The sequence below is a fragment of the Balaenoptera borealis genome (genome assembly GCF_965194805.1).
Source record: "Balaenoptera borealis genome assembly, chromosome: 10".
In the NCBI taxonomy this organism is placed as follows: domain Eukaryota; kingdom Metazoa; phylum Chordata; class Mammalia; order Artiodactyla; family Balaenopteridae; genus Balaenoptera; species Balaenoptera borealis.
The window spans coordinates 89,624,082-89,651,464 of NC_138874.1; the positions used below are offsets into that span (position 1 = coordinate 89,624,082).

General features: G+C 37.6%; 1 long non-coding RNA gene across 1 annotated transcript; it reads left to right on the forward strand.

Annotated features, from left to right (window-relative positions):
- Positions 1–685: 685 nt before the first annotated feature.
- LOC309636105 lies at positions 686–17,174 on the forward strand. Its single transcript, XR_014249237.1, has 2 exons — positions 686–12,750; positions 13,063–17,174. It is a non-coding gene; the product is annotated as an uncharacterized lncRNA (long non-coding RNA).
- The last annotated feature ends 10,209 nt before the right edge of the window (positions 17,175–27,383 follow it).

Here is a 27,383-nt window from a genome sequence, read left to right on the forward strand (position 1 = left end):
ATATTAAAATATGCAATGATGGACTTCTCTGGTGGCACAATGATTAAGAATCCTCCTGCCAATGCAGGGGACATGGGTTCAACCCCTGGTCCAAGAAGATCCCACATGCCGCAGAGCAACTAAGCCCGTGAGCTACAACTACTGAGCCTGCATGCCACAACTACTGAAGCCGCGTGCTCCAGAGCCCACGTGCCGCAACTACTGAGCCCGTGTGCTGCAACTACTGAAGTCCACATGCCTAGAGCCCGTGCTCCACAACAAGAGAAGCCACTGCAATGAGAAGCCTGTGCATGGCAACGAAGAGTAGCCCCCGCTCAACACAACTAGAGAAAGCCCGCGCGCAGCAACGATGACCCAACGCAGCCAAATAATAATAATAAAATAAAATTTAAAAAATATCTAATGACCATAAAGCAGGTTAAAGGTAAATGCTTAACAAATTATAGACAAAGAAAACAGAATCCAAGAAAATAGGGTTCAAATCTAGGCACTAAAACCTGGGAGAATCAGGTCCAATAGTTTCCAAGAGAAACAAAGGACGTAAGTTTTCTCTCCTGGAGTTACTTGACACAGATCTTTAGGCAGGGCACATATAAAATGGGCAAATGAACGGATAGCCAGTGGATGGATAGATGGATGGATGGAGTGTCAGATAAATGATCCAGTAACTGACCCTCTAAAAAATGAATGCTACAGAGAGAGGGAGTAACCATTAATGGCAGGGACAAAAAGGAAGCCATGATGCTCTGGCCAGTGAGGATATGTGCACTATATCTGATGCCAGGGACATGACTTCTAAGATCCAGTCTGAAGCAAGCCCTTATAGAAAATAAAGGCAAACAGATCATTAACCAATCTGGGGTCATATAACTTCTCTGACACCGTTTGTATAAAGTATAGCTAAATGCCTTTTAACAGTATGAGGCAAGAAGTTCAAGGAGACAGGAACAGAAATGAAGCTTGGAGCTCCTGAGCTGAAATCTATCAATCAATGGACATGGAAACAGAAAGGGGGCTTTCACCTCCTTCATCAGAACTGCCTTGGCAAGAGATAACATCTCTGGGAGCAGCCAGATGTTTTCAGAGCTTCCCTTCTGTCTGAGATCACTTCTTAGGAGGCTAAATGCAGGTAATGAAATTCTCTAGCAAGGATGGCACTGTCTGAAAAACAATTTTTTTCCTCAATTTCCACAAAGCAAACTGAAGCAAGTCTTCATATAGTATAAAGTCAAACCACACAACACTCAGCTGGGGAATATACTTCACCAACAGCTGACTTAGTGATATCACTTACATGGATATAACTTTTTTAACTAGAACAAAATTCTGCAAGGGGACTATTTTCCAGTTCACTTTTCATGAAAAAATAATCATTTAATATCAGAAATGCAAGGGACCTAAGAAATTCTTTAATTCACTCCTTCATTTTATAGATGTGGAAACATAGGCTTTTGCAGGGCCAAAGAGGAAAAGTCATATAGCAAGTTACTGACTGAGTTAGATCTAGAATTCAGTTCCTCCAAAATCCAGTATTATGGTTCTTGAAGAATTGGAGCACTTTTGAATTCAATTAATTTTTCCTATTGAGATGAGGACAAGTTGAAGTTAAATGTTTAAAGTTTACCTTATTGACTGCAGTTAACTTTTTGTTATTATATCCCCCAGTATGTCTCTGTTCTCTCTGTAGGTGGTCCTGTAGATGGCATGAGCCATGAGAAATTTCTTGACACCTACACCTTAGCATCCTAAAGTCAGGATGACCATATAGTTTATCACCCAACTTGGGACACTTAGAGCTAAGGGAATGCTATTAATAAGTACACAAGGACCAAGGTATAAACTGGACTCCTCCGGACAAACTGTAATGTATTATGGTCACCCTACTAATAATTACCTGCTTAGGTTTTCTGCGCCAGAAAGGATCCCAGGGACAGCCCTCTTCCTTCCTTTCTTCCTTTTTTATTTAATCCTGACCCATCTTAATGACCCCTCCTCTCCATCTTCCCCATCCTCATCTCCCACCTCTTGCTCCTAGGGTCCATCCCAGGGATACGTAAAGCCCATTCACTTTGAATACTGCCTTTTTCAAAAAAAAAAATGGTTCTGAAGAACCTAGGGGCAGGACAGGAATAAAGACGCAGATGTAGAGAATGGACTTGAGGACACGGGGAAGGAGAAGGGTAAGCTGGGACGAAGTGAGAGAGTGGCATGGACATATATACACTACCAAATGTAAAATAGATAGCTAGTGGGAAGCAGCCACATAGCACAGGGAGATCAGCTTGGTGCTTTGTGTCCACCTAGAGGGGAGGGATAGGGAGGGTGGGAGGGAGACGCAAGAGGGAGGAGATATGGGGATATATGTTTATGTATAGCTGATTCACTTTGTTATACAGCAGAAACTAACACACCATTATAAAACAATTATACTGCAATAAAGATGTTAAAAAAAAAATACTGCCTTTTTCCAGCTGAGCAGCATCCTTCCTGGGTGTTCATCCTCTCTCCCCCAGAGAAATGACTGTAGTGTTGCCCCTAGAACAACCAACCTCATCCCAGGTACCAGCCCAAGTAGGCTCCATCAGACCAGAATATCTCTCAGGACATGAGATTATAAGAGAACCCTTTTACTGGAAGTGAAGGGAATAGATTGTTATAGGATGGAAGGTGTGTGTCTATGTGCATAATGTTAATGACTGAACACTAGTTCATGGTATCATGAACACAGATATTAAAAAAAAACAGCAAAAAAAGACACTAAAAATTTGTTTTATTAAGTAATTTTTAGTAACAGTAGCTTGTATGTCCAAAATAAAGTATCTTATTCATCTTATTATCACATGTAGTACTTTGCTTACAATAAATGTCTAATAAATATTTGTTGAAAATGAATAAAACTAATTTTTGAACTATTTTATCACATATATGTAACAATATTACTACTTAGAACAATAATCATAAAAGGTCCATTTACTAACACCTACAATGACCCAGACACCATGCTCAGTGCTTCATAGTAATGCCTATTTACCTACAAACCAAGAACTAGTCTATGTATCACTAAATGCCTTTATTTCATTGGCATACAAAACCCCAAAAAAGTGTTAAAATTTCATAATTGGGCACTTGTGTAGCACAATTTCTAGTCATACCTTTGAAAGGAATTTTGCTTCCAGTCCAGGTTTTTTCACTACACACTAATTCTTTTAACATATGTATGTGTTAACCTGTTAGCTCCTTCTGTTCCCCTGTACTCTCACCTGAGCATTTATAGCTTCATCCAAATTATATTTATAATGCTCATTTATGCATTCCAGAGTTTTTTTTAAATCTGTGGGGGTTTTTGATCTGTATTTAGAGTCTTAAAAATTCCGTAACTGGCAAATAGGGTAACTGCTGTTAGTAAAGGAAGAAAAGAAACAATATTGAGTTCTATTCTCTACAGGGGTTATTAAACCAGTGACAGTGATATATGTACTAACACCTGCCAAAACTGACGACTACAACCATTTACAATGATTGTAAGATTATGTGCTAGGAATAGAAATATTAAATTATGGTGCTATATTACCCAGAATCATAACCTTCAAGTCACCAAGTCAGTTCTGAAAGACTAAGACAAAGAGGGAGAAATGGATAGTGACTATCATCTGGTAAGTTTTTATCTAATTACAGGGAAAATATTTAAAGCAAACATGTTGGGAAACTGCTGGAAGTTAATTTATCCCCCATTCAAACCAAGATATCCCCCAAGAGGTGGGAGGAGAAATAGCATAAAAACAATCATCTCTATCATTTTATGGCATTTAAAGTACACACACACACACACACACACACACACACAACATACACGTACCCAAAGCTTACACAGCAACTCGAATAATTTTTTTAAAAAAAGAAGAAGAAGGTGGTATTGTGACAAAGGGAAAAACAATTTTGCTAGGTAGGATCCTGGGAGAAAGTAAACCCCGACTTTACAGCAGTAAAATGTTCCTGCACTTCTCTTCAGATAATCTGCACTTTAAAATCATGGGTAAACTGATTCAAACCTGCAAATATTAGGCTTCTTCTTCCTTATTCCTACAGAGACAAAATCTACTTCTATGAGATGCCTTAATTAATAATACTCTTTCACTTATTTGTTGTTAGCCCAAAAATTAAATCAAGGAAAAAAGGTATTTAGCAAATAGTGAATAATGTTCAGAACAAATAATTTTCAGAACAGAGAATACAGCCAATACTTTATAATAATTTATATGGAGTATAATCTATAAAAATTTTGAATCACTATGTTGTACACCTGAAACTAATATAATATTGTAAATCAACTATACGTCAATAAAATTAATTTAAAAGTCACAATGGGATAGAAAAGAAACATGGGTTATGAATATAAAAATGTTTTATATCACATAGTGATTTGCAATTGTCCTATGGCAAACATGTTTAATGTTGTCAAACTTTAAAAATTAAGCAATTTTTGAAAAGTATTATAAAAAAGAAAAAAAACAAGTGTTCCAGTTTCGTGATAATTTCTGTAATTAAAAAAAGCCATCAGTATTCTGCCATGGCTTTTATTAAAAGCCATATTAAATGTGTATGTGTTGCATATATTAAAACACACAAACACATAGCTGATATTCAGATGCACACACACACACACACACACACACGCACGCATACCACCTTCAAGGTAAGGTTGACATCTTAACAAATGGGATCTTAACTGCTTTCTGGAAAGAAACTCATGCTATGTAAATAGACTTCTGGAAAATGGTGTTTGAAAGTATTTTTCTAATTGTATCACTTAGCTGCCATGAACATTACAGCAAGTTAGCTATAACAATCTCATAACTTAAAATGTTCAATTTTGGGAAAAAACTGTCTAATGCAATAAATACTTTAAATTTTTTTAGAATGACGTACAGAAGAGACAGAACTTGGTGCAATATAAATTCATTACAGAAACAATTAGAACACTAAGAATCAAAGAAGTTAAAAATAAAACAACAATGAATTTCATTTTGTCCATTTAATTAGAAAATAGTAAAATAAAATATTAATGCCAAGGAAATAACTAATTTTTGCCAAGACTATAATAACTGGACACTCTCATATATTTCTAGTGAAAGAATAAAGTGATTTAATCTTCCTGGGGAGCAATTTGACAATATACATCAAATGCCTAAAATAGTTATTTATTAATAGAATGATTCCAATTAGGAAGCTATCCTAAGGAAATAATCAGAATGATACATAAGAATTCAAGTACAAATATGAGCACAGAGTATTATTCATAAGTTGGAAAGAACATAAATGTCTAGCAATAAAAGGATAGTTAAATAATTCATGTAATGAACAATGTAATATTAGAGTCTATCCTCACAAAATGTTGTTCTACCAGAGTAGGCCACATCTGGAGGATACTGATAAGCTATAGACCTTCTGGGGAGAGAAACCAGGTGGTAGAAGTCTAAAATCAGCATCTTAGGAAGGTAGTTGAAGAAAGGCCCCAGGAGACTTAACTGGAAAAAGGACTATAAAAGAGAGACTTCTGAGATTGGAAGGATAGAAGAGTGGTCTCTAAACTTTCTGACCATATTTTAACAGATCAATATACATTATTAATTTATGAATTATATACATATATTCCTGTACCAAAGAATGTACATTAAAAGCATACAAAAACATAAATAAAAAGGTAGATCATCTCATTCTCCTGAGATGCTTGCACCCCACTTTGAGAAAAATCAGAGAGAAGCTGAAGTACTTCTTTTTGTTGTGGAGAGCAGAGCTAGGACCATCGGGTATAAAACAAAGGAGAGTAAGGTTTGGGCCCAGTTTAAAGAAACTCTACTGAGCAAAGTTGTTCATCAAAAATGAAATGGATGCCTTCTGAGGTAGTGAGCTCAGTCTCACTGGATGAAACCATGAAAAGACAGGATAATGGAAGGGGGTTGGTTCCCCACTAGGTGAGAGTCCCTACAAGCCCTTCCACTTCTGAGGGTACTTTAGATACCACCCCCATTCGCCATGTTCTAAGACATTTAATAATAGAAATACCACTTGGGAATCCTGGTAGTTTTTGGAACAATTAGCTAACTCTTAATAGTGTAAATGCCATATGCACAATACAATGAAATATAAATTCTCAAATTCCTAAGAAGAGGATGAATCATCAAGAAGTCTATCATATAATACAATTTAATATGTGTGCATCACACTTTAAGAAAAACTGATATATAAAACTCCGAACTTAATAAACTAGGAACAGCAAGACTCTTCACAATACTTTGACAATGAATATGTGTAAAACAATACATATATCAGAATAAAAAACTGTGAAAGGTAGACGTGGCTATTTCTGGGTTTACAAGGGATTTTTATGTTATTCTTTTTATTTTCTATATTTCCAAAACATCCTATAATAAACACATATTACTTACATAATCAGAAAAAATAATCGTTTAAGAAATAAAACTTAGGGACTTCCCTGGTGGTCCAGTGGTTAAGAATCCACCTTCCAATGCAGGGGACACAGGTTCAATCCCTGGTCAGGGAACTAAGATACCACATGCCACGGGGCAACTAAGCCCATGCGCCACAACTAAAGAGCCCGCACACCACAACTACTGAGGCTGCGTGCTCTGGAGCTCAAGCACCACAACTAGAGACAAGCCCATGCACCACAAAGAAGAGCCCATGTGCCACAATGAAAGATCCCACGTGCCACAACTAAGACCCAATGCAGCCAATAAATAAATAAATATATTTTTTTTTTAAAGAAATAAAATTTAAATTATAAGGTCAAAGAAGGATAATTAGGAACTTCCAAAATGCAGATTTTATTTTGAGTATTATCATTATTACTGTATATAAGTTCAATTAAAGGGTTCTGGCAGAAATAATGCTGTTAATGCCATAATAACTGATGTTTAATAAATAATGGCATTATTATATTCTTATATTTATTACATAACTTGCTTCAGTGTATCAAAATCTGTAAGGAAAAAGATCAAAGGGCATTTCATTTAAAAAGAGAGAGATCTTACGAAGGACTACACCATGAGATCACTTTAAATGCTTAAGAATACAGCTTCTGGAATCTGACAGATTTTAATCCAAGCCCCAGTTTTGCCATAAACTAGTTGTTGGAGAGTGTGCAAGTTACTTAAACTTTCAAATCTCTAGTTTCTTCACTTGTAAACGGTAATGGTAGTGATGATGATGATGATGATGATACCCATATTCACTGGATTGTTTTAAGAACTAATGCAAGTAATTGTCACATAGTAGTATATCAAGCCCAAAAAATTTTAAAGGAATTGCCCCTCTGTCCTGGTGTATTTAACATGATTTAATTTACAAAACTTTGATTGCCCTACTGTTTACCATAAATACATCTGTTGCATAAATCAAGGCATATCTGTAAATATACTTTACAAATTCACTTTCCGTTAAGAACTTCTTGTGACCATAAGGCAACCAGTGTTTCTCAAACTTTAATAGGCATACAAATGGGGATCTTCTTAAACTACAGACTCTGATTCAATAGGTCCATGCCTGAGATGCTGCAGTTCTTACAAACTCCCAGGTGATGCCAATGCTCTAGTCCACCCACTACACTTTGAATAGTAAGACACTGGACTGTACTGAACTTAAAAAGTTAGTCACTCAGCTATTCAAAAAATGGCAGGCAGACCAGCCATACTGGTCTAGTGTACTAAATGTAGAATGGTTCTTGAAGTCTGTCTTAATTAGGAAACTACATTCAGCTGCTTGTTACACAGATCTGACAAATGGGTTTCTTTCCCTCTCTCTCTCTCATTAACATAGCATGAAGGTAGGCAGTCCAGAGCTGTTATGGTAGCACCACATTGTCATCAGGGTCTCAGACTCCTCTGTTTTTCCACTTCTTAGCACTGACAAGTAGCTTCCATTTTCAAGGTTCCCTCATGTTCATACTAGAATTTCAGCCATCACATCTAATTTCTAGACAGGAAAGATGAGAAGAGCGAAAAGACAACTGTCAGCTGAGTCATTCCTGGAAGTCCCATCCAACAATTTCCACTTATGTCTCATGGCCACTCCTAGCTGAAAAGGAGGCTGAAAAATACAGTCTTTTGCCGCTTCATATAAAGTTGGGGTTCTGTTTATACAAAAGAGGAGAGGATGAATACCAAATAGGCAATTAGCATTCACCGCCACAGAAATCAACAAATCTGGGTTTAAACCCCAGTTCTATCACATTATGTGAACTTAGGCAAATTACTTGGGCTTTCTAACCATCTATTTCTTCATCAGTAAAAATCAGTACAAAAATAACCACTTCATAAAGTTGTTGAGGAGATTAAATGAGTTAAAGTATGTAAAAGTGGCTCTCACACAGTAGTGTTCAATATATGAAAGGTTCAGATAATTCCTTTACTGAAGTACCAAGTAGGTATTCTGCAAAAGGGGAAGAGAGTAATAGTGTAATGTTTAAAAGAGACTATGTTCTAGGCACTTATTTCCCTTTTTAAAAAAAAAAGAAAGAAAGAAAAGAAATGCCTGTTTAGATTCCAGACTTCAAAATACCAAAGATAACTGATTAAGTCATCAAAATCACAATTTATAAAAACCATTATTTCTCTCCTGGTCACTGAACTCATATAAATTCCCTGGATCTTCGTTTATCATCAGAAAAGAGTCTCATTTCAGAACAACAGAGTTGCAATTGTTGTTCTTTTTGATAAATGACAGAACCAATTAGAAATGAGGAAGAAATGGTTTCTTTTCATGAAAAGGTTGCATTGTTCTCTACCACAGAAAGCGATAGCACGTAAATGAGCTCTCTTAGAGAAATGCTGCAAGCAACTTACAGAAAGGTAGGATGATGCTGGACTTTTGGACCAAGAACATCCATTCTGAAAAAGAATATACTGGTACTGGAAAAACAGAGGTAAAAATATTCATAATTCTCAATAAGAATCAAGGCTTTTATTCTTTACCCAAGGGAGTACACTTCGCTAAGAAAGATTCCTAAATTGCAAATAAAACCCAGGTTCCAATTGCTTACACTGTAACTAGAAGGCAAACTTTCCTTTGTCAAACACTGTGGTTCATCAGAATACCCAAGAAACCAATTTTTGAGTGGTAGATTTTGGCAAGTTCTAAATTTAATACATAGAGGAACTTCATAAGTAAATATGAATGCACAATGTACATAAGACAGAAGCATTTAATAATCTCCAGCTTCATCCCATATGGGGCTACCCAGGGCTCTTTTCATTATGGGAAATCAGGCTATGACAAACAAAACCCATGGGAAACATGAAATGTGTTCCTCCCGCTCAGCGACTGGCAAGTCACCAGAGGAGGCAGACTAAATAAATTCTATATTTGCATACTGCTGTCAGGGACTACACTGAGTAAATAAAACAGACGTGACTTTCTTGAAAAATCCCATACTCTGTATATGAAAATCACACTGGCACATATTTTGAAGTTGATGTCAGAGGAGACCCAGAGGCCCTCTCAGCATATTCTTTAGAGACTGCTCCTAGCAACCCAGAAGTGAGGCAGAGTGGAGCTGTGCACAGAGCCTGTGACTGCAAGTTCAGGAGAACTGGGTTCTTGACTAGCCTTGCCATTAACTGTTGTGTAACCCTGGATGGACAAGTCTCTTCAGCTTTCTGGATCACAATTTCTTCAAAGTCCCTTCCAGCTCCAAGATGGTGAGTTTGTGAATATTCCAGATTTATCACAAGAGAGATTATAGTCTCCATTAAGCAAGAGCTCTGGGAAGGGAAAATGAAAGCTCTATTAGAAGGGCAGTGAATGAACCAGATCATCTGAAGAAGGGTAACAATGGAAGAAATGGACAAAAAGGGAAGTTTGGCAAAATCGCTAAGGGTACTGAATGCCACCACATCTTTTAAAACACACCTGTATTTATTTAACATCTGCAGTAGAGCCTCAAATGTCCCCTGTTATATAGAAAAGAAACAAAATGGATATTTGAGATTCATTTCCAAAATCTCAACTATCTAATAATTACTTCAACCTCTCTTTCACATCTTTCATCAGCAGTTAAACAATGACAAAATTTCCCTTTAACCATTCCCAGACTCTGGGGAACAGTGAAACAGCCACAATTTGAAGCATAAAAGCAAAGAACCTCTGCCCAAATTAAGGAACCATTCCCTACCATCACTACCTACCCTGTATATGTAATACATCCCTCTCTCCTTGTGTTATGGTTAACTGTGAGCATACCACTCTCATGTTGCAAGCTAGGCAGTTGTTAAAATTGCAGCTCTGGATTCAAAATCCAAACTCCTACACTTAATAGCTCTGAGAACTTGAACAAGGCACTTAAAATTCCCTAAGCCTCAATTTCTTTATCTGTTAAATGAGATTCCATTCACTCACTCAACAAGTATTTGTTACAATTCTATTCTGCCCTTTTCTGTACCAACAGTTTTACGATTCTCAGGTCTGAGTTATCTGATTCTTCTCTCTCAGTTCTAATGGAATTCCAGTGCTTAGCCTTGAAGCTATGGTCCCTCAAAACTACTTGAGAAGGAAGTCTCAAAAAGTCAATAAAGAAAAGTGTTCTCTCTTACCTTACAGCCACAAGAAGGCTCTAAACTATTACAAAATCTATATAGTTAAACTTTCTTTTATTTATTTTTTTTAAATTGGGGTATAGTTGTTTCACAATGTTTTGTTAGTTCTACTGTACAGCGTGATGAAGTAGAGTTCCCTGTGCTACCTCAGTTTATCCTCTGTAAAATGATAAAAAAAATTTTAAACACATTAAAAAAAAAAATACCTACCTCATGAGTTGTTGCAAGGATTAAGAGTTAATAAATATAAAGAAGTTAGAATAGTGCCCAGCACATAACCTAAGTTACTTATCACTGTTGTTATTTTTGTAATTACTATATTTAACAAGGTGTTATATTGAGAACACTCACAAAAATATCCAACTTAGGGTTTCCCTGGTGGCTCAGTGGTTAAGAATCCACCTGCCAATGCAGGGGACATGGCTTCGAGCCCTGGTCCGGGAAGATCCCACATGCCACGGAGCAACTAAACCCGTGTGCCACAACTACTGAGCCTGTGCTCTAGAGCCCGCAAGCCACATCTACCGAAGCCTGCGCGCCTAGAGTCCATGCCCCCCAACGAGAAGCCAGCACAATGAGAAGCCCGCGCACCGCAATGAAGAGTAGCCCCCGCTCGCCGCAACTAGAGAAAGCCCGCGTGCAGCAACGAAGACCCAACACAGTTAAAAATAAATAAATTAAATAAATAAATTTTAAAATATATATATCCAACTTACTCTTCTACTGTGACACTTTGAAAATATATAGTATCATCTGTTTTCTGTTATTATAAAAGTATCACTCATGAAAACATAAGAAATCAGTTCATTGTTCCCTTGTCCTGTGAATGTAACCTATAAGTTCTAAAATTCTCCATTTCTGATTGTTTCATTTAATAATTCATTGCCCTTGTAATAATATTTGAATTGTTATCTGTTTTCTGAAAAGTATAGTACTTGGGGAGTTCTTTTTTAAGTAAGAACAAGACCTTTGGAATTTCCTTTTTTTTTTCCTTTATCATTAAAGGAAATCATTAAAGTAATAAATCTTTTGACTCTGTTTGATTCCCTATTTAAAAAGTCTGTCTCATTTAAATTAAGATTGATAGCAAGGAACAGACTGTATAAGACCCTGTAGATCATGGTAAAGAGTTTGGACTTTATTCTACATGTACCAGAAAGTCATTGAAGGGTTTTAAGCAGAAGAATGACATAACCTTATAGAAACTTACTGGGAGTTCATGATGACTGCTATGTGGCGAGAGAATCATAGCAAGGAGATAAGAATGCAAGTAGGGAGATCAGCAGGTCACATGAGAAATTATTGAGCTTGGACTACAGTAGTAGCAGTAAAGATGCCAAGAAGTAGACTGAAATGGGATATATTTTGGAAGTGTAGAGCCAAGAAGACTGGTTGATGTAGTGAGGGAACAAGAGAATAATAACACTACTTAACGCCAAAAGATAATTTTAAGGATCAAATAAACTCACATTTTAAATGGCTTAACGCTGTGCTTGTCTTTGGTAAACAAATGGAGGCTGCCATTATTATTTTATTTTATATCCCTACAGAGCCAAGCACTGTATTTTGTAAATATTAAGTGTCTAATAAATTGTTGTTTTAAAATGAACTCTTAAATAACTTCATCTTTTTCAAGAACGTTCCACTTCCCTTAAAGACTACTTAACATTTGATAACTAGTCTCTCTCACCTTGGTACTGAATCATATAATGTGTATACATTCCAAAAGTACTTTTATGTATTAAAACCATGATACTTTCATTTCCTCCACAATATGAGGTATGTGGAAAAATCAAGGAATGAAAAGCACATACAACACATAAAAAACAAATAGCTAAATGGCAAAAGTAGGCTCTTCCTTATCAGTAATTACTTTAAAGGCAAATGGATTAAACTCTTCAATTAAATGGCAGAAATTGGCAGAATGGATTTAAAAAATACATGATCCATCTATATATTGTCTATAAAAGACTCACTATAGACACAAAGACACAAAAGGTTTAAAGTAAAAGGATGGAAAACCGTACTCCATACAAATAGTAACCAAAAGAGTTCAAGAGTAGCTACACTAATATCAGACAAAATAGACTTTATGTCAAAAAGGTTACAAGAGAAAAAGGATATTATATGTTAATAAAAGGTTCAATTCAGGGCTTCCCTGGTGGCGCAGTGGTTGAGAGTCTGCCTGCCAACGCAGGGGACACGGGTTCGAGACCTGGTCTGGGAAGATCCCACATGCCGCGGAGCAACTGGGCCCGTGAGCCACAGCTGCTGAGCCTGCGCATCTGGAGCCTGTGCTCCGCAACAAGAGAGGCCACGATAGTGAGAGGCCCGCGCACCGCGATGAAGAGTGGCCCCCGCTTGCCACAACTAGAGAAAGCTCTCGCACAGAAACGAACACCCAACACAGCCAAAAATAAATAAATTAATTAATTAATTAAAAAAAAAAAAGGTTCAATTCAGCAAGAAGATATAACAATTATAAACAGTTATACACCTAATGACAGACCATCAAAATATGAGAAGCAAAAACTGACAATTTCAATACCCCACTCACAATAATAGATTGAACAAACAAACAAAAGTAAGGAAAACAGAGAATTTAAGTAACACAATAAACCAACCAGATCTAACAGACATATACAGAATACTCTACTCAACAACAGCAACATACACATTCTTCTCAAGTATACATGAGATATTTTCCAGGATAAACCATATATTAGGCCACAAATTAAGTCTCAATAGATTTAAAAATATAAATGTCATAAAAAGTTTCTTCTCTGACCAAAACAGGATGAAGTTAGGAATCAATAACATAAAGAAAACTGGAAAATTCACAAAATTTTGAAATTAAACATCACACTTTTAAAAGACCAATGGATCAAAGAAGAAATCACAAGGGAAAATAGAAAATACTTAGGCTTGAATGAAAATGAAAACACAACATATCAAAACTTACCAAGGGGAGAAAGTGGGGGGATGGGATGAATTGGGAGTTTGGGATTGACATATATACACTAATATGTATAAAATAGATAACTAATAAGAACCTGCTCTATAAAGATAAATAAATAAAGAAAATAAAGAAAAAACAAGGGATTTCCCTGGTAGCGCAGTGGTTAAGAATCCACCTGCCAATGCAGGGGACACAGGTTCAATCCCTGGTCCAGGAAGATCCCACATGCTGTGGAGCAACTAAGCCCGTGTGCCACAACTACTGAGCCTGTGCTCTAGAGCCCAAGAGCCACAACTACTGATCCCACTTGCCACAATTACTGAAGCCCACACGCCTACAGCCCATGCGCCGCAACAAGAGAAGCCACTGCAGTGAGAAGCCCACGCAACACAATGAAGAGTAGCTCCCACTCAACGCAACTAGAGAAAGCCCATGCACAGTGACAAAGACCCACCGCAGCCAAAAATAAATAAATAAATAAATAAATAACAAGAAAGGTTGCAAACCAAAACTTAGCTTTACAACTTGAAGGAACTACAAAAAAGAAGAAAAAACTAAACCCAAAGATAGCAGAAGGAAAGAAATTATAAAGATTAGAGTAGATATAAATGAGATCATGAACAGAAAAACAGTAGAGAAAATCAATGAAACAAAAAGTTGACACTTTGAAAATTTCAATAAAATTGATAAATCTTTAGCTAGATTGACTAAAAAAAAAAAGAGAGAAAAGACTGTACTAAAATCAGGAAGTGGTCACATTAGTACCAATTCTACAGAAATAAAAAGGATTATAAGAGAGTACTATGAGCAACTGTATGCCAAAAAATTGGATAACCTGGATGAAATGGAAAAATCCCTGAAACACAAAACCTACCAAGACTAAGTTATGAAGAAATAGACCATCTGAATAGACCTATACCTAGTAAGGAGACTGAATCAGTAATCAAAAATCTCCCAGCAAAGAAAAGCCCTAGACCTGATGGCATCACTAGTGAATTCTACCAAACATTTAAAGAAAAACTAATACCAATCATTCTCAAACTTTTCCAAAAAAATTAAAAGGAGAGAACACTTCCTACCTCATTCTTTGTGACCCGTGTAACTCTGATATAAAAGCGAGACAAAAACACTACAAGAAAAAAAAACTACAGATCAATACCCCTTATGAACAATGATGTAAAAATCCTCAACAAAATACTAGCAAACACAATTCAGCAGCATATTAAAAGGATTATACACCATGACAAAGTGGGATTAATTCCCGGTGTGCAAGGGTAGTTCAATATATAAAAATTAATCAATGTAATAATACATCATATCAACAAAATGAAAGGAAAAAAAACATGATCATCTCAATTGATGCAGAAAAAACATTTGACAAAATTCAACACCTTTTCGTGATAAAAACACTACATGGGACTTCCCTGGTGGCACAGTGGTTAAGAATCTGCCTGCCAATGCAGGGGACATGGGTTCGAGCCCTGGTGCAGGAAGATCCCACATGCCGTGGAGCAACTAAGCCCATGCGCCACAACTACTGAGCCTGCACTCTAGAGCCTGAGAGCCACTACTACTGAGTTCGTGTGCCACAACTACTAAAGCCTGCGCACCTAGAGCCTGTGCTCCACAACAAGAGAAGCCACTGCAATGAGAAGCCCACGCACCACAATGAAGAGTAGCCCCCACTTGCTGCAACTAGAGAAAGCCCGCACACAGCAACAAAGACCCAAAGCAGCCAAAAATAAATTAATTAATTTTTAAAAACTACATAAAATAGAAATAGAAGGAAACCATCTCCACACAATAAAAGCCATATATGAAAAACCCACAGCAAACATAATACTCAATGGTAAAAGACTGAAAGTTTTCCCTCTAAGATCAGGAATAAAGAAAAAAAAATACCCACTTCCACCACTTCTAGTCAACATAGTGCTGGAAGCTCTAGTTAAAGCAATTAGGCAAGAAAAATGGGAGGAAAGCATCCAAATTGGAATGGAAGCAGTAAAATTATCTCTATTTGCTGTTAATATGATCTTATACATAGAAAATCCTAAAGACGCCACAATAAAGCTGTTAGAATAAATAAATTCAGCAAAATAGCAAGATACAAAGTCAACAAACAAAAATCAGTTACATCTCCATACACAAACAATGAACAATCTGAAAAGGAAATTACAAAAACAACTCCATTTACAATAGCATCAAAAAGAATAAAATGCCTAAGAATTAGCTTAACCAAGGAGGTGAAAGACTAGTACAATGTTTGACTACAATGGTTTGTAGTTAAAACATTGCTAAAAGAAATTAAAGAAAACATAAATAAATGGAAACACATCCCATGTTCATGGATTGGAAGAATGAATACTGTTAAAATGTCAATATTACCCAAACCAATCTACAGATTCAGTGCAATCCCTATTAAAATCCCAATGACAAAAAAAAAAAAAAAATCCCAATGACATTTCTGCAGAATTTTTTGCAGAAAATTCACATGGAACTTCAAGGGACCAGAAATAGCCAAAACAATATTGAAAAAGAAGAACAAACCTGGAGGACTCACACTTCCTGATTTCAAGACCTACTACAAAACCACAGTAATCAAAAAAGTGTGCTATTGGAATAAAGACCATATAGACCAAAAGAATAGAATAGAAAGCCCAGAAATAAACCCTCACATATACGGTCAAATGATTTTTTACAAGGGTGCCAAATCCATTCAATGGGAAAAGGACAGTCTTATCAACAAACGGTTTTGGGAAAACTGAACATCCACATCCAAAGGAATGAAATTGGACCCTTACCTAACACCATATACAATAATTAACTCAAAATGGATAAATGGATCAAAGACCTAAATGTAAGACCTAAAACAATGCAATTCTTAGAAGAAAGCACAGGATGAAAGCTTCACAACACCGGACTTAGCAATGATTTCTTGGATATGACACCAAAGGTACAGTCAACCAATGAAAACAGAGACAAATTGCACTTTATGAAAATTTTTAAATTTTGTACATTAAGAGATACTACCCACAGAGTAAAAAAGCAAACCACAGCATAGGAGAAAATATTTGCAAATCATGTATCTGAGAAGGGATTAATATCCAGAATATTTAGAGAACTCCTAAAGCTCAGCAATGAAAAAACAATCTGATTCAAAAATGGGCAAAGGGGGGCTTCCCTGGTGGCGCAGTGGTTGAGAGTCTGCCTGCCAATGCAGCGGACACGGGTTCGAGCCCCTGTGTGGGAAGATCCCATATGCCGCAGAGCAACTAGGCCCGTGAGCCGCAATTACTGAGCCTGCGCGTCTGGAGCCTGTGCTCCGCAACAAGAGAGGCCGCGATAATGAGAGGCCCGCGCACCGCGATGAGGAGTGGCCCCCACTTGCCGCAACTAGAGAAAGCCCTCGCACAGAAACGAAGACCCAACACACCCATAAATAATAAAGTAAATAAATTAAAAAAAAAAAGTAGAGGAATTTAAACAAAAACTCCTAAAGAAACTCAACATTTAAAAAAAAAAAACAATGGGCAAAGGACTTGAATAGACATTTCTCCAAAGAAGACAGACAAATGGCCAATAATCACATGAAAAGATGCTCAACATCACTAATCATCAGGGAAATACAAATCAAAACTGCAGTGAGATACCACCTCACACCCATCAGAATGGCTAATATTAAAAAAATATATAGGAAACAACAAGTGTTGCTGAGGATGTGGAGAAACTGGAACCCTTGTTCACTGTAGGTGGGAATGTAACATGGTACAACCACTGTAGAAAATATGATGGGGGCTCCTCAAAAAATTAAAAATAAAATTACCATATGACCCCCAATTCCACTTCTGGGTATATACCCAAAAGAATTGAAAGCAGGGTCTCAAAGAGATATTTGTACATCTATATCCATGTTCACAGCAATACTATTATTCACAATAGCTAAAACATGGAAGCAATCCAAGAGTCCATCAACAAATGAATGGATAAACAAAATGTGGTTTATAAAATGAAAAGTATTCAGTCTTAAAAAAGGAAGGAAATTCTGCAATATGCTTCAACATGGATGAAACTTGAGGACAGTATACTAAGTGAAATAAGCCCGTCACAAAAAAGAAATATACTGTATGATTCCATTTATATGAGGTACTTAGAGTAGTCAAAATCATTAAGACAGAAAGTATCATGGTGGTTTCCAGGGGCTGGGGGGAGGGGAGTATGGGGAGTTACTGTTTAATAGGTATAGAGTTTCAGATTTACAAGATGAAAAGAGTTATGGGGATGGATGGTGGTGATGGCTGCACAACCATGTGATTGTATTTAATACCACTGAACTATACATTTTAAAATGGTTAATATGGTTTAAAAAAAAGGATGTTATGTATATTTTAACATAATTTTTTTAAAAAGAGGAAAAAAAGCAATTGTTGAACAACCGTAAGTAATTAGAGCTAAAGTGAACCCTGGAGGAGCCCCCTTCTTATAGATATTCTGTTTCCAGAAGTAATACTAGGGAGGAAAGAATAACAAGTAGGATTAAAGAGTAAGAGAACTTACAACATGGATGTTAGAATAATATAGCACACAAAGTCACAAAAGGTGGGTCAACCAATGGAGTTCCCATCCTGAATTCACAATGGTCTGATCTTCATTTGTTTCTCTTTCTGCCCTCTCTGGTTAGTGGTTAGAGAATCACTGAGTGTTAGTGCCAGAAGGGAACACAGAAATCACCCTATCACCTTAATTTTTTCTAATGAAGATCTGAGACTCAGAGATCTCCCCAAAATTACACGCCTAGTAAGGACTAGGGCTGGCACCACCACTCAGATCTTCAGACTATCTGTGTGTTTGTGTGCATTTTCTTCCTTGGCTCACATTCTCTCTTTTTCTCTCTCTTGTTCTCAGTCCCATTTAGTTATTTACTTATAAAAGATAATGGCCTGTAGAGGGTTCCAAGCTGCCAAGTAAATCACACTGTAGTGAGCTCCACTGAGAAAGGCCTGTGCAGGTGTCTGGGCAGAGAGAGAGGAAAGCTAGATCCTCCTCTCAGCCCTTGGCAAGATCCAGTGAACTTTAATTGAAATTTGCAAGGAGGAATAAAATCTAGAAACAGGAGGGGGCTGACTAAATGGCTTTAGAAGGAATAAATAAAAGGTTGTCAGGACCTACATACCATGTTGGTTGGAAGATGTCCAAAAAAAGAAGAGTTTATAGGGACAGGGAGAGGGGAAAGGAGAAGAAAGGGGAAAGGAGAGGAAAGGAAAGGGGCAAGTAGCCAGACATATCACATTGGAAATTTTTGAAAACCAGCTGGGAACCAACTAATACCAGAGGAAGTGAACATTTGGGAAGTTTCCATCAGAAAGCGTTATTTTATTCATTCATCTAATAATAAATATGTTCTGAATACCTACTATGTGTATAACACTCTACTAAGCCTATGGGGAGGTATTCAAAACATTAAAATTCAATCCTGAGTTGTCAGAAGCTTGTAATCTAGTTGGAGGGAAAGACATATGATTAAGCAAGCATTCAGGGAGTGCTCACCATGTGCTTGGCACTGTGCTAGGTGCTAGGTATTACAGAGATGAATGAGACAGCCCCTGTACTCACAGAATTTGCATTCTAGAGCAGTACTGCCCAACAGAAATGTAATGAGAACCACAAATATGAGTCACATATATAATTTTAAATTCTCCAGCAGTCACATTTTAAAAAAAGGTAAAAAGAAACAGTTAAAATTACTTTTAATAATACAATTATCCCAATGTATCTAAAATATTATCACTTCAACATGCAATTAATATAAAAATTATTGATATTTTATATCTGACATTCTTTTTTTCATACTGTCTGAAATCCAGTGTTTATTTTACACTTATAGTACACCTCAATTCATTCTAGCCACATTTCAAGTGCATTTCAAGTGCTCAAAAGCCACATGTGGTTGGTTAGTAGCTACCTTATTGGAGAGTAGAGTTCTAAAGTGATACTTCTCAAATTTCTTTCGATAAACCTAAATATCTCACATACCTCTGAAGTTTCTGATATGTATCTTCCCTGTTCCCACTTCCCCCCTACCCTTGTTCAAGGAGGAATTTCCTCTCCATTTTCACTTTTCCCTGTCTATCCCCACTCATTTGGTAATCTCTACTTTACTTGCTAAAGCAGGAGGCCAGAAGTTCTATGTTTTTCCAAGATGTGACCCTCTTCTGAAAAGCAGCTACCATCCACCACCACTACCAACACACACAGATACAACACCTATCTGAGAGCCACCATTAAATCTAAAGGGCCACAAATATAAAATAAAATAGCGCTACTATTGTAGGATGTAAATAGCAAAAAAAACGCAAACTATGTAAACTATTTCACAAAGCAGTGCATGATTATACAGCAAATGTTGAGCTGGGATTGAGAAATATTGGATAGGCCAGAGCAGTCAGGCAAGGCTTTATTGAGGGAATGGGACTTGAACTGTGTCTTGAAAGATGAATAATGCACATAGAAATAAAATTTAAAATACTTTGCCTTTGTCATACAAAAATAGGAATTTGAAAACTTGAGCAAGCCATGACTTAAAAGGTATTTTTAAAAAATCTGAGGAGACTGTGTACCCAGTCCTAAAGTATGTTTCGGGGAAGGGGATAAGAACATTTTGTTCCTCCTATAAAAAGAGGGGTAAGGGAGGCAGGGAGTCAATTAAGGGTCATGCTCAAGTGAAAAACAACTTTTTTTTTTACAGCTTCCAATTTTAAAAGAAAACACAGATACCGGAAAAGTATTTTTTAATCTTTAAACAATGTAAAACCGTATATAGCCACAGAAGAATAATTGAAAAACTGATCAAGAAAACAGAAAATTAGATTTTAACTAACAATATAACAGTTACAATCTTTTAAACCTCAGCCCCAGATTATGGCCAATTACAGGAGATGGAAAGGAGAGGGAAATATGATCAGAGAAACGTAACAATGTCTTACTCTCTCAGTCCAAACCCTGATTATCCCTGTGATTTTCCAAGTCCACCAGCCAAAACGTTTGCCAATATGACTGGACAAATACTTGTCCAGGCCCACTGCTGATGGGCAAGGCTAACACCTTAAACTCCAAATGAGGTTCCAGGTTTCCTTCTTAGTCTTCACCTCCTGGCAAAATTTTTTAGAGCAAGAATACCCCTAGGGATATTTCTCTCAGGTGAATGCAACAGTACTGTCTGATCAGTGGATTATGTTTTTTAAATTATATCAAATGAGAGTAACTAACAATTTTCTTAACTAACAATTTTCAATACTCAAAATAGGGTAGTGGTAAAGAATACAGATACGGGCATTACACTTGCAGGGAAAGTTACTCAGCCTGTCAGAGCTCCAGTTACACATGTGTAAAACAGTGGTAATAATATTACCTCATAAATTGTTGTAGGCCTGTGGAATTAACTAAAGAAATGTCAGCTAAAAATTGGAGTCAGAACTGGCCTGCAGGGGGAGCTCTCATGCCCCTCATCAACTACTCCAAACAGGAAGAGAGGTATACTTACATCTCTGACAGGAAGGTGTTGCCTACTTTACTATCAAGCAGGAAGAAGAAAACTACTCTCCACCAGAGGGCAGTCCAGCCAGAGATTGTAGCAGCCTAACCAATGAGAAGCCTCTCCATACTTTGGACTCCTAGCTTCTTCTAATGGACTCTTTGGCTATTACAGTCCCTCCCAACTCCCCCCTTTTCCTATAAAAGCAAGTTCCCCTTCCTTGTTCTCTGGATTTGCCAATGGTCCCCATAGTTCTCATATCCCAAAATGTAATTCTTCTGGCTATTTCCAAATAGACTCACTTTTGGTGGTAAAATAACTAGCTATTATATTATTAAAGTTGACAGCCTCAAATAACACAATAGGTATAAATTACTTATCATATATAAAGGGCCTGCACCCAGTAAGCGCTCAATGTGATTTTATTATCATTATTTTTCCACTGACATGATGATCTCCATTGTGGAGATAGATATATCAGGCAATATCAGCCTAGTGACATAAAACATTTGTTTTGTCCATCAACTCCCTTTCTTCTGGGTCTATGCTCAGAAAACATGGCTTCTACATTAGTCTATCTACAAGAGAATGGCTTTTCATATATATATGATAGTTCCTGGGGCTATATTTCTAATTGAAGATAAATCTAATTAAAAATGTGTGTGTGTGTGTGTGTGTCAAGGAAAAGTTGTGCTATGTTTATTACATTTTACCAACAGCACTCACAGGACAGAGCTACAACCATTCTGACACTGCAAGTGGGAGGGTTAATTGTAAATTAGCAACACACTTGGAAAGCAATTTGATGAGATGTCTCAAGAGCTTTAAAAAATACACTCCGGGGACTTCCCTGGTGGCCCAGTGGTAAAGAATCCGCCTTACAAAGCAGGGGACACGGGTTCAATCCCTGGTTAGGGAACTAAGATCCCACATGCTGCGGGACAACTAAGCCCTTGTGCCACAACTACTGAGCTCGTGCGCCTCAACTGGAGAGCCTGCGTGCAGCAAACTACAGAGCCCACATGCTCTGGAACCTGCGCACCACAACTACAGAGCCCATGCGCCCTGGAGCCCGCACACCACAGTGAAAGATCCCGCATGCCTCAGTGAAGATCCCGAGTGCCGCAACTAAGACCCAACACAGCCAAAAATAAATAAAATAAATAAATAAACAACAAAACTACCAAAACTTTAATATATATACTCTAACTTGATAATTCCAATCCAATCTATTTTAAGTAATCAAAGTCCCACAAAAATCTATAAGAACAGATGTTTGTAACAGCATTATTTATCAGATGAGAAACTGAAATAAGCTAAATATTTATCAGCAGAAAATTAATGATAATAATATCCCTTATTTAAATAGCATTTACTTTGTATTAGGCAATATTTGAAGGGTTTTTCATGTGTTGACTTATTTAATCCTCTAACAGGTGGATACCATGTTCTAAATTTTAAAATGGAAAATTTTTTAATTTTATTTAAGTATAGTTGATTTACAATGTTGTGTTTAATTTCTGCTGTACAGCAAAGTGACTCAGTTATTCATATATACATTCTTTTTCATATTCTTTCCCATTATGGTCTATCACAGGATACTGAATAGAGTTCCCTATGCTATACAGTAGGACCTTGTTGTTTATCCATCCTATATATAATAGTTTGCATCTGCTAATCCCAAACACCCAATCCTTCCCTCCCCCACCCCCCTTGACAACCACAAGTCTGTTCTCTATATTTGTGAGTCTGTTTTTGCTTCATAGAGATGTTCATTTGTGTCGTATTTTAGATTCCACATATAAGTGCTATCATATGGTATTTGACTTTCTCTTCCTGACTTACTTCACTTATGATAATCTCTAGGTCCATCCATGTTGCTGCAAATGGCATTATTTCATTCCTTTTAATGAAATAAAAGTATATTCCATTACTCCATTAGATATTCTTTATCTAATATGGAGAAGTTGATGTACCTAAATTAAATTGTCCAGGGTCATACAGACAGCTAAAAGGTGGTAGAACCAGGATTACAACACAAGTAATCCATATTCTGTGTTCTTAACCATTATACATACTGTCCCTCAGCAAAATGGAATTATGGTATATCCACACAATGGACTACCAAATAGCCATTAAAATTAGGTTATGAATGGTTTATTAAAACTTTGAAAATGTTTATGTTGTAATGTTAAGTGGAAAAAGCAAGAATAAAATTATACATAAACACAGTTATTATTTGAACTATGTAAAAAAGGCAAGAAAAAAAGATTAAAGATGGGTTTTTAACCTTTTCTTCTTTTCTATATTTTCCAAATTATAATACTGTATTTAAGTTTTTATTTGAAACAAGGGACAACTGTAAAGTACACCCATACTTCTACTTAAAACAGATCCCAATGAGGGGGCTTCCCTGGTGCCGCAGTGGTTAAGAATCCACCTGCCAATGCAGGGGACATGGCTTCAAGCCCTGGTCCGGGAAGATCCCACATGCCACGGAGCAACTAAGCCCGTGCGCCACAACTACTGAGCCTGCGCTCTGGAGCCCGTGAGCCACAACTACTGAGCCCATATGCCACAACTACTGAAGCCCGCACACCTAGAGCCTGTGCTCCGCAATAAGAGAAGCCACCACAATGAGAAGCCTGCACACCGCAATGAAGAGTAGACCCCGCTCACCACGACTAGAAAAACCCCAAATGCAGCAACAAAGACCCAACGCAGCCATAAATAAATAAATAAATTTATTTAAAAAAAGAGAGAGAGATCCCAATGATATACTTTATTTTCAAAATTCTATTTATAAAAAAAAATAACAATAATAAGGCAGCAAGGTAGAGCAGATAAAGATTATGGCTTTGGAATTGAAAGACTTGGGCTGGAAAACCTGAAACATTTCACTTAACTCCTTCAAGGCAGAGCAGTCTCATCTGTAGAATGGGAATATAAACAAATCCTACAATTACAGTTGACCCTTGAACAACTGGGGATTAGAAGTGCCAACTTCCGGGGCTTCCCTGGTGGTGCAGTGGTTGAGAATCTGCCTGCCAATGCAGGGGACACGGGTTCGAGCCCTGGTCTGGGAAGATCCCACATGCCGCGGAGCAACTAGGCCCGTGAGCCACAATTACTGAGGCTGCGCGTCTAGAGCCTGTGCTCCGCAACAAAGAGAGGCTGCGATAGTGAGAGGCCCGCGCACCGCGATGAAGAGTGGCCCCCGCTCGCCGCAACTAGAGAAAGCCCTCGCACAGAAACTAAGACCCAACACAGCCATAAATAAATAAATAAATAAGTAAGTAAGTAAGTAAGTAAATAAATAAATAAATAAATAAATAGTGCCAACTCCCCCTTACCCCAGTCGAAAATCTGCCTATAACTTTACAGTCAGCCCTCTGTTCTGTATCTGCAGTTCCACATCTGCAGACTGAACCAACCACAAATCATGTAGTACATATTTACTGGAAAAAATCTGCGCATAAGTGGACCCACACAGTGAACCCATGTTGTTCAAGGGTCAACTGTACTGTGAAGGTCAAGTAAGATAATTCAGGTGAAAATAAATTGGAAAGAATTTTGGTATTATTTACTAGCCTTGATCAAGGTACTTCTTCCTCCTCTCCAAGTAAGCTGAGCTGCAAATCTCTCTCCTCTTTCCCTATGTGAACCCATTTGTACTTCTCTAGTTCAGTGGCCTCAAAGCCCAAGAGATCTCTCTCCCATATCCAGATAATCCCCACCATGCCAACCCTGAAAAGTGATCTGCACATCAGCCAAACTGAGGTTTTATCTGTGTATCAAACAGTACCTCTACTTCCTCCTTCTCAACCCTAACCACTAGCAACATAGTATTACGAGGATCATAATTCCCCTAGCCTTCTCTGCATCCACATTGATAAAATTGCGTATGACTGCAATAAAAACACCAACAAATATAAAACAGTTTAAAATCTACAGAAGGTCTTCTCACCAAGTAATTTCTGGGAACAGATCTCTAATAGTCCCCGCTAAGCCAGCATATTCAAATTCATAAATGACTGATAGCAGATCAAACTTTGGTTTAAAGCAGTAGGAGATGCATTAAGAACACTGGGCTGTGGAATGGCAGAATAAGAGAAACTACAATGAAAGTAAATCTTCCAAATGGGGTCTAAAATATTCTGGACTCCACCAGACCACTTTGGGCCTACTAAGGACACAGAGAAAAGCCCATCATTGTCCCTTAAGCAGTCCCTTACTTTCTCTGAGCTGTTTTGCACTAGAAAAATGCCAGACTTACAAGATGATTATAAAGAAAGTATACATGAAAATGCTTTAAAAGTGTTGGTGGGCTACCTAGTTGTAAAGACAGCTATTGTTCCTTTCTTTGATCTCTATGGTGAAAGAGTAAAACTGAGAAGAGAAAGGAATTTAGAAGGAAGGTCTTTGGCATCGAAGTTACTAATGACTTAACAGCTTTACCTATGGCCATCCCAGTTAACTTGTAAGGACGGAAAGATGAACACAGGTATCTGAACATATAGAAAAAGCCGATTTACAAACAAACCTTCCCAGGTACCATATTCAACTTCACAGCCTCAAGGACTATGAAAACACCTTTCACTCTCTCTGACTTCTGAAAGAAGCTGCATCCTCTCTGACACAGCAAAGGTCAGGTAAGGGACCTTAGCAAACCTGTCCTCTCCTTATTCCAGTGTCCTACAAAACTCAACTACTCCACTGGGAAGTAAAGTTCCTTTGAAATAATGCTATCCTAGGCTCACGGAATTAGAACCCAAAGTTGAATCCGTTGGCAGATCCAATTTAAAATGCACTGTTTCCAAGAATTTATGTCTAAATTTATGTCAGATAATAAGGATTTTAGGAAAGGTGGGTCAACTGTGAAGAGCAGATAGAAGTGTGATATGGGTACATCCAGACCTCAGAACACTGGAAAGCATGGTATACAGTTTCCAAGTGCTAAGGACTAACTATCCAGAAAGTCTGAGGTAATGGCCAGATGCAGTCTGTTAGCTAAGGTAAGAGATCCCAAAAAATTTTCAAAAAATCTACCCTCAACTATGTCTGACTAACTCTTGCTTAATACTTAGGTTATCATCTTAGACAACACTGCCTCCAGAAAGTGTCCTCTGACCCCCCAAATCTAGTTCCTTTAACCTTGGTTTAGGTAGCACTTACTCCCTTAAACAAGCCACAATACTTACCACACTACACTATTATCTATTTAATCACTTTCTAGTTTAGTGGTCTTCCAAAGGTTGCTCCATAGCCCTCCAAAAGACTTTTTTTTTTAAATATGGGCCTCTGAACACTTATGTTTCCATGTAGGATGAAGTAGTCTGAGTCAGGTAAATATTACCGGTTAACAACAACTAAAATTTGGATAAATTACAAAAATCATATACTTAAAGGCATCAAAGAGCTGCAAAGGTGGGACTTCCCTGGCGGTCCAGTGGATAGGACTCCGAGCTTCCACTGCAGGGAGCACGGGTTCAATCTCTGGTCAGGGAACTAAGATCTTGCATGCCCTGCAGTGCGGCCAAAAAAAAAAAAGAGCTGCAAAGACAATAAGGAATATCAGGGACAAAATTTCAGAGAGCAGAGAACCATTCAGAGGTAATCTTAGGATCTACGGTGTTTGGGGGGCATCTGTCACTTCTGGGCACAAGCTAGTGGCTGAGATCTGGAATTGGGGCAAGCACAGGAATGTTACTATAGGGCAGAGAAATGAGCCAAATCTCTGACAATTGCTTGGGATGGAGTGACGAAAGTGAAGATTTGAAAAGTCTCAAACACAAGGCCAGTTTCTTCCTCAAGGTATTTGCTGAATTCTGAAGATAAGCCAAAACTTCCAGAAAGCAGAGTAGAATTTTCTAGTGTCTGTGGATACTTAGGAGACAAAGGGCCTTGAATATAGCCAGTGAGAGGTAAAAGCCCTGGAGGGAATGATAGATTAATGCTGCCATCTACTATCACTTTTTTCCTCATCGCATTTTCCAACATGGACACAGCTAGAGGCTAAGAATTCAGGCTTCAGAAAGCTGCTCCTAGAAAATAGAAAAACCAGTAGTCTTGGCAGTTGTGGGGGACCAGAGCACCAAAACTGGAGACTTGAGAGACCTCAAGCCCACAGCCAGTCTCTTCCTCAAAAATGTGAGATATTTTGAAGCTTCATGGGGTGGAAAGCTAATCCAAATACCTCTGGAAAGTAGAGTGAAAACTTCTTCAGCATCTTGGTTCTAAACAGAGGACTCCCCCCTTCCCCTCATGCTCTCAGTGAAAAACCATG